Raw genomic sequence first — 8,273 nt, forward strand, 5'->3', positions numbered from 1 at the left:
ATATATAATAACTTTATATAGTTATACAGTATATATGACTTTTGATGACAAAAACACAGATACAAACTGCAAATCATAAGAGTATGTTGACCGACAACAAGAGGACCACTCAAGCACTGACAGCAGAAACAGACAAACACACGGGAGAGAGAGAGAGACAATATGTGTGTGTGTGTCCTTGAGGTGTACAATTCAGCACATATGTTGAATCCATTTCATTCCTCATAAAACATTTGTAAAGCTGTGTTTTTGAAAATAGCAAAATAAATAAATTCAGTATTTGGCACATTGTAACATTTCTTGGTGCATTACATCAACTGTACTGCAGTTTTCTCATATAACAGTTGGAACGCTAATGTGAGCTACATGGCTAACCAAGCGAACTGTCTAAAAGTAGCAACATCAAGTAATATTAAAGCTATGTGTCCATCAGGAAACTCAGTAAACCGCCTCAGTACTGGATACTCTGTGGTCAGACTGGCCTCCGTTGGTCTCTTGGGCTGTGTTCAGTCCCAGTTTGGCCATGTTTGCTGGATGCTGAGCCCAGTACAGTTAGCAACAGTTAACAGTCTTATATTCATCATTATCTTTCTGTCTTAAACCAGCAGACTTGATATATCAGGCTGTGTTACTTTATCACTGGAGATCTCCTCTCCAGAAGCCAGAAGCGGGAATATTTCACCCGGCATTCTGCCAGCTTCTTTTGGCCTTTAGAACTTTTCACCATTGATATTCATACCAGCTGTGTTGACAGTGACTTCAATTAGGCCTGTCCAGGGTGACTTAGTGAGGGCTGCAGAGAGATTTTTCCACTCTGAAGCTTCTCTTATTTAACACAGGGCTAGACTGCAGTCGCAATGAGCTTTACCAGAGTGTATGAGTTGGTAAAAGCTGGTTTGGTAAAAGCTTGGGCCATCTGCTCTAGTGATTACAATACAATTTTACTCAAATAATTGAGATGTATTACAAATGTTAAAATGTTACGCGGGAAAATCAGGCACTGATGAGTGAATGATCCAAGCACAACAGTTGACTGACACAGAACATGCCTCAGCAGTTTAAATAGTGACTTTTTGCTACACCTCTTCATGTCCTTAATTACATTAATGCATCACACTTTGTCTTTCAGTCTCGACACTGGAGTTCACCCTGTAAGCTGCGTGCTTCCACCTAAACTGTTCCTCTGCAGTGATGCCCCCCAGGGAGCTGAAACACAACTGTAGTTGAGATGAGACGAGTCTCTAAATTTAGTTGCTCGTTTGTCTGAGTCGCACAACTTGGTCTGGGGAAAGTAGGAAAATGCTCCCGAATGCATAGCAAAACAAAACTCAGAAAACATGCACACTTACACATACAGTAAACATTACAGACCACGTTGCACCCTCAAAGATGAACACAGTTTGCCTCAAGGAGCAGCAGGCTCACTGCGTCTTAGTCTCTAAGAAGTTTTCACTGTTGTGTGTCAGCTCTTACCCCTGGCTTCCTGTAAATCTCTGCTGGAACACAGCAGTTCTATTGTGAGGCCGTGGAGATTAAACAACCGACAGCTATCGTGGTTAATTAGGTTGCTAGGGCTTTACTGTCACCAGGGCTGGGCTGATAAATGAAGTGAGCAAGGATGCCGCTGTCCTCCAGTGTCTCGCTGAAGGGGATTATCACTGACGCTCTCATTTCAATTCAGCCTGCAGGACAGTGGACTGTGAGAGACATGAGACAAGCACACAAACAGACAGTTAGAGCACATATCTGCAACATCTTTATTTTTATTTGGACTGAATTTAGGGATATCTTTTTTCAGTTTCACATCTTGTTAACTCCCTAATGATACAAAAATGTCTTCATTTCCTTAATGAATGAGGTAAATTTACCATATTTGATATAGAGTGTGTGTCCCCAATCTGTTGTTCATCACTGCATTTTAACAGCTGTCTGCATTGCGCACAAACTTTCCTTTTCTGCTTTTCACAAGTACGCAGTCAAACAGTCAAACCGTGTCCAGACTGGCTGTCATCCAAAATGACAGCCCACTGTTAGGCATTTTGTTGTTCACCACTGAACCAAGATGTTTTTCTTCTCTCCTTGTTTGGAAACCCAGACAACAGAGCTTTCTGACGTGAAAAAGTTTCTATAGTTTGTGTATTTGCAAAAACTTGAGGGGTCATGGTAGCTGTTAATGTACGGTACAAAAACAGTTATACTACTACTACTACTACTGCTACTACTAATAATAATAATAATGATAATGATAATAACTGCAGGTTTGAACAAAACACTGTGCCTATTAACCCCTCATCCACCTGCCACTGACCTTCACTTTCTGTAAACCAGCAGCTTCAATCTTTGATACATGCAGGTGCACCTCCATTCTGTGTGTGTGTGTGTGTGTGTGTGTGTGTGTGTGAGAGAGACATGCATTCACACTCCTATGGCCAGACCACTAGTGTTGAATGATTCATCGTATCCTGTTGCCCCATGAGACAGACCTGTTACAGTGTGTGAAAGAGAAAAACAGAAAAAAAACAATAATAAAAAAATGAAGGGTTGGGGCTCATACTGTCATTGCATTAAGTGAACATTTCTTTAAACAAACTGGTGTTCCAGCTTTCTCTTGTGGGAGAAGAATCACCTTCTCTGTATGGTAGAAACATTTAAACTTAGTCCAGGAAGTGGAAAGAGATAACTCTGTCTAACATGCAGAGAAGTGATACTGGATTTCTAATTTCTGCTCACTGAGATGGAGATGGAATGTCTCAAAATACTTTATTCACCATGAAACCCCTTTGTGATTAAACACGTAGCCACATACACTGCTTTTCTTTTTGTTTGATTTTTTTTCATTTTACTTCTCAACGCTTCCTAGATAGCATATTGGCGCCTGTTGCCATGGTTGCATCACACATGGACATAACCGTTTTCTCACTGTTATGGCCTTGCTTTAGCCATTTTCTGCATGATTTGCATGTCAGCAAGGGAGAGTGTGGTGTTTGGAAAATATATGGGGGGTTAATTGAGCTAATTAGTTTTTGTGATCATCTAAGCCTGTGGAGAAGATTATGAAAGTGTTCATCTTAAAGGCATATACAACACCATTATATACCACTGGATCACTTAGGAGAGCTACTTGTCTTCATAATGTGCTCTTCCTGTTGTGGTGATCAACAGAAGTGTGAAGCAGGGAGTTAGAGAAGTGACCGTCAGATGGGGACATGTGGGCCTGATTCATGGTAAAATGCCTCTTTTGGTTAAGCTTTGAGAGAGACTGAGAGGTTGATGGGTGTGCTCATCCAGACATCTTGATTTATTAGCACCTTATTTATCCTCTTAGCATGATACATGGGTGATTTGTATATTTGTATATCCCTGCAAAAAATTACAATCATGCTTTCCAGGGCAGAGTGAGCATGTCTCTCACTTTTAGATTCAGAAACTCCAATTATAGACTTTGACTCATAATTTAGTATAATTTATGAGTTCCAAAGGCTGGTTCTCCGCCTGTGATTCCCTCTGTGAAACATTTAAAGCACCAGATGGGGAAATAATGAACTTCTCTAGCAGACAGCAGCTGACGGCTTGTGAAACCAAATGCTATTAACTGGGATCTCAATTAAGTGGACCATGGCATATTAACAGAAAAATCCTATTTGTTTAAAAGGTCTTTTATTAACAAAAATACTCCCAAAGCAAGTCAGCTCTTGATCACCCTTGATTTGCTGTTCTGTCGATCCTTAGACAAGAAAAAACAAAATTGCCAGCCCTTATCTTGGAAGCTGAAACAGAGTTGTGATAACATCATGGTTACCATGGTGTCGTTGCATTTACCAAACGGAGGTAGACAAGTTCGACTGTCTTGAACGACTGAGCCTGCTGCAAGATTTAATCTTGTCAACATCTTTGAGCGAAGGAGGGAGGAGGGAGACAGAAGGTTGAGAAAAAACAAGAGGATGGGAATAAGAGTAGAAAAGGAAACTGAGAATGACAAAGTGCAGCAAAGTGCTAAAAATGGAAGAAGCTCAGGGTGTAAACAGAGGAGAGGAAAACGAAGAAGTAAAGGCACATGGTGGGCAAGGAAGGATTAAAAGGCGAAATACAGGAAGGATTCAGCAGTGGAGGAATGAGTACAGTGCTTATGTAGCTCTCTGCAGTGCGGCTGTCTGACCCCCAACTTCTTTTATCCATCCGAGATCAAAGCACCAAAAAAGCTTGTGAATAAACCCAGGGGAAGAGATTCCACATTAGAGTGGCTTTTTTTATTTTTCCCGTGCTTTCTCATTGGATGAAAGACACTTGAAGTTATTCTGGTCACTCATTATGATTATCATTAACACATAGGCACCTGTGTTATTGTAGTCCAAGGAGCTCTTCTCTGTATTTTACACGTTAAGTCATAGTTATCCAAACATTGTTAAGAATTCTGCATGCTATTGTTTGCTTTAAAAGATTTTCAGTGGTTTGAGAAAAAAATTATCTACTGACACAATTATCAGACACAACATTTCACAATATGTTCTAACTTCCCTGGTGGTCTAGTGGTTAGGATTCGGCGCTCTCACTGCCACGGCCCGGGTTTGATTCCCGGTCAGGGAACATCTCTGGGGTGCAGTCGTGGATCAGCGGTTAGGGTATCGGACCCGTAACTGGTGGGTCGCTGGTTCGATTCCCCGTACCGGTGTCCATGGCTGAGGTACCCTTGAGCAAGGGTCGCCCACTGCCCTGGGTTTGTTGTGTGTGTGTGCACGTCACTTGGGTGGGTTAAACGCAGAGCACGTATTTCGTTGGAGTGAGTTCCCTCCAATGACAAAATATGTCACTTTCTTTCTTCTTCCTTTTGTATTTTTTTTTATTATTTTTAATCATTTTCAAACACATAGGCAGTTATTAGACCAACATTTAAAGACAGAAAAGATGAAAATAAAATCATGTTGGCAAAATGTTCAAACCTCAAAGGCTGAATGGGCTCATTTTGTGCGAAGCAGGAGGTGTTTGTACACGTTCCATGTTTCCACGCTCAAAAGCGAAGTGAAATCCACCTATCACGGCGTTGTCTTGACTGCATCACACTGCCTCTCTGAGCTCTCTCCAAGGGCGCTGTGTCTCTTGTGTGTTTTTACAGTATCAACACATCGAATGGCATAATGCAGGTTATATTTGTATTTATGTCTCACGCTTTTTGGAACATCTCTCCTCAAAGGCATTCATCCTTCACTTGCACTCAGTTGTACACATGAAAAGGGGAGAAATGTGTGAAGAATGAAAAGCGAGGTCGCCAGCTTTCTCACCTCTACATACCTGGCCAGTTACTGTGTGGAGATGGCGAGCTTGTTAGGTTGTTCGTTTCTGTGCAGTGATTGGGATTCAAACACTGACAATCCAACACGCGTTTACTTTGACATATACTGACGTCTGTTAAGGTACAGTCTCATTGCACTTGTAACCTTTCTTTCAGTGAATTAAAGCAAGTGTTTCCTGTTTGGGTCCTGTCCTCTGGCCAGATATGGCACACATTCACCCTTGCCTTTGTTCAGATTTTCATGATCAGCAAGTACAGACACTAAGGGCCTGAATATACTTACAAACAGATGTTTAACCAAACAGCTGTGGACAGTAAGCACATGTAGTAGTTCTCTTTATACATTTTTGTGGTGTTCACATGGAGGATCCATTCCACGCTTGTGCAGACATATGTTTTATTTTTTTGCCGGAACCCCCTGCCTTGAGACTCTTGAGACTTCCATTCAAGTGAGTGAGAGGGCTCTGGTTTTTCATGCATGTACTGTGTTTTGAAATGGACAAGTCATTATCCTAGCATGTGTCATCAGCCTGTAGCGAGAAGGTGACAGAATAAGATGTCTCCCCCACTCTCCCCTCTCTCCCATTGTGTATTTGCCTGGACTATGGGATTGTGAATCAATACCTACCTGTCTTCTCTTCTCATGGTAGCAAAGGCTGGGTAATAGGCCGTAACAGAGCTCTAACACATCTGCGCGCGCGCGTGTGTGTGTGTATGTGTTGGATGTTTAAGTATAGTCCAAGCTGTCACTGCCCAGCCTTGTCTCAGCTGCCGAGTAGGTAAGTGTCATTCTTCCTCCTAACAAGAGGAACCTTTCATTAGCGGGAACAAGCTTGAGTGATGTTCTTTTTTTCAGAACAGCCTTTCGTCCTGCACAGCTGGACTTGTGAAAAGGCACACAGGAATGAGGTTATCCAGAGACGAATTAATTACAAGTCTGTAGAAATAGTAGGTTGGTAAAAGCATCAAAATTAACATATTTGTATTATGTTTTGCCCAGTATTGACTCTTGGGGTACAATTTTGTGCTGTAAAGTATCACTTACCATTTTCTGTGTGATTACAGAAAATTGTACATTTAGCAGCGATAATGGGCTGTAGTGGAGCCTAACATCAGGTGCTGCTGTGTTCTCTGGGAAGAAAAATGTTAGTAAGGACTGGACAGGATGAGAGTAGGACACATCATGGTCCGTATTCTCGTCATAGACCATGCTGTGTGCAGTAAAGTGTGCAAATGATTCCTTGAGAAACTCATTCATTTATGTTGCAAATGTTGCAGTTGAAACCCATTTACCATTTCTTACATTTCTCATTGAAGTCGACCTCACATACCAAATCAAGCAAATGAAGCCCTTGCCACCATCTGGTCTACATTCACATGTGGTCTTTCATAACTCAATTTGTCAGAAATATGAAAAAAGGTCACGCAGCTTGTTATTTAAAACACAGATTTACTGTCTGTGTGAAGAAAAAAGAAAGACCTTTATAATAGTTTATCTCTATGTTACTAAAAAATGGACAATGATAAGGTGCTTTCCTAAGATTGGACTTTATGAGCAGAAGAATTGCTCCTACCACCAGTGACCTTATATCAACTCACTAATCACGAAAATTCACCACAGAGCACTGCCTCTAAAAACTGTAATAAATGCATGCCCTTGTAACTTATGGTTGAATAAATTTTGTGCACCGTGACAAGTGGAATTCAGTTTTAACTTTTGGAGCACTTTTTTCTGGGATGATTTTGCAATCAGGAGTGAAAAAGATTAATCAAGTACAAAATCCACCAGGTGATAACAGGTGTAAAAATGTATTCAATCAAACATCACCAATGTCTTTAAATCAATAAAATGTATGAAAGTTACAATGTTGAATCTCTAAAGCAAAATTATAGAATCAGCACAAGGAATGAGAAGGAAAAGGAACATGCTGACAAAATAGAGGCAGAAGGTCTCAAAATTCTTAATCAGTCTTGGCATTTGAAGCGGATTACAGTTGATTTTGGCATGCATTTTAAAAGTTTCATTTAAGCCAGCTTCTTTTGTTTGAGTTCCAGCTACTGACAGGACATAATGCATTTGAGGGTTAGTTATTTTGTGTTTTCTTAAATCCAACTGAGCCACTCTGTTGTGAACTGTGTATCTCTGAGAGTATTTGGTGATAAGAACTTGTTGGGCTTTTTCAGTGAAAACAAGAATGTGCATGATGTGTTAAAGAACAGTGACAGCTGTTTATCAGGTTTCTTAAGCTCATAATTCTCTGTTTTGGTCCAACATGCAGACTCACACTTATGCATTTGCACAGTGTAGACCATATTCTCAGAGGTCCAGACATGGAAAGAAGCAACTTCTGCTAATTAAAAACTGGTTTTCAGGGATGTCTTAGGCAGAGAGTTAGCTTACTCTGTACTAATGTACAGTGAGGAGATTGCGTACAAAGCTCATCAAACATGTTTAGCCTCAATGCGTAGTTTAGATTTTAACTCTGAAATCAAATTTAAGGTCACCACAATGACTGCTAGAGAGAGCTTGCCTCCTCTGTCGTCTTGGCGATGAACCTATAGACTGGGGTTGGCAGTGTTACAAATTTTTATGTGATTTTGCGCCCGCGACCCTGACGGATCAGCGGTATAGAAAATGGATGGATGGATGGATGGATGTGATTTTGTGCAAGGAGAGGTCATTTTGTGCTCCCTTTGTCCTGTGACCAAATGGTCACCTTCATGTAGTGTAACCACTTGCATACAGATTCAGCTCACGTTCTCTACTGAAGAATGATCTTTTATATAGAGACAGTTGTGACCTACTCCAGAAGGTATAATTAACTAATGTTTAAATCAACACAGTACTTCTACTGCAGTATACTGTTGTCTGTTGCACACAGGAGTGCATTTGCAGAATGCATGCCAGAGAGTGCATGTTGTCTTTTTGAGATAGTCAATATCTGTTAGTTTTGACAGGTCTCAAATTCAGATTTTCTCTTCTTGT

At 40.8% G+C, this 8,273-nt stretch overlaps 1 non-coding gene across 1 annotated transcript; it reads left to right on the forward strand.

The window, feature by feature from the left end:
• The first annotated feature begins 4,512 nt into the window (after positions 1-4,512).
• On the forward strand, positions 4,513-4,584 carry trnae-cuc. The gene has a single exon. It is a non-coding gene; the product is annotated as a tRNA-Glu (tRNA).
• Positions 4,585-8,273: the final 3,689 nt, after the last annotated feature.

Source organism: Scatophagus argus, chromosome 2, assembly GCF_020382885.2.
Source record: "Scatophagus argus isolate fScaArg1 chromosome 2, fScaArg1.pri, whole genome shotgun sequence".
Lineage (NCBI taxonomy): Eukaryota > Metazoa > Chordata > Actinopteri > Scatophagidae > Scatophagus > Scatophagus argus.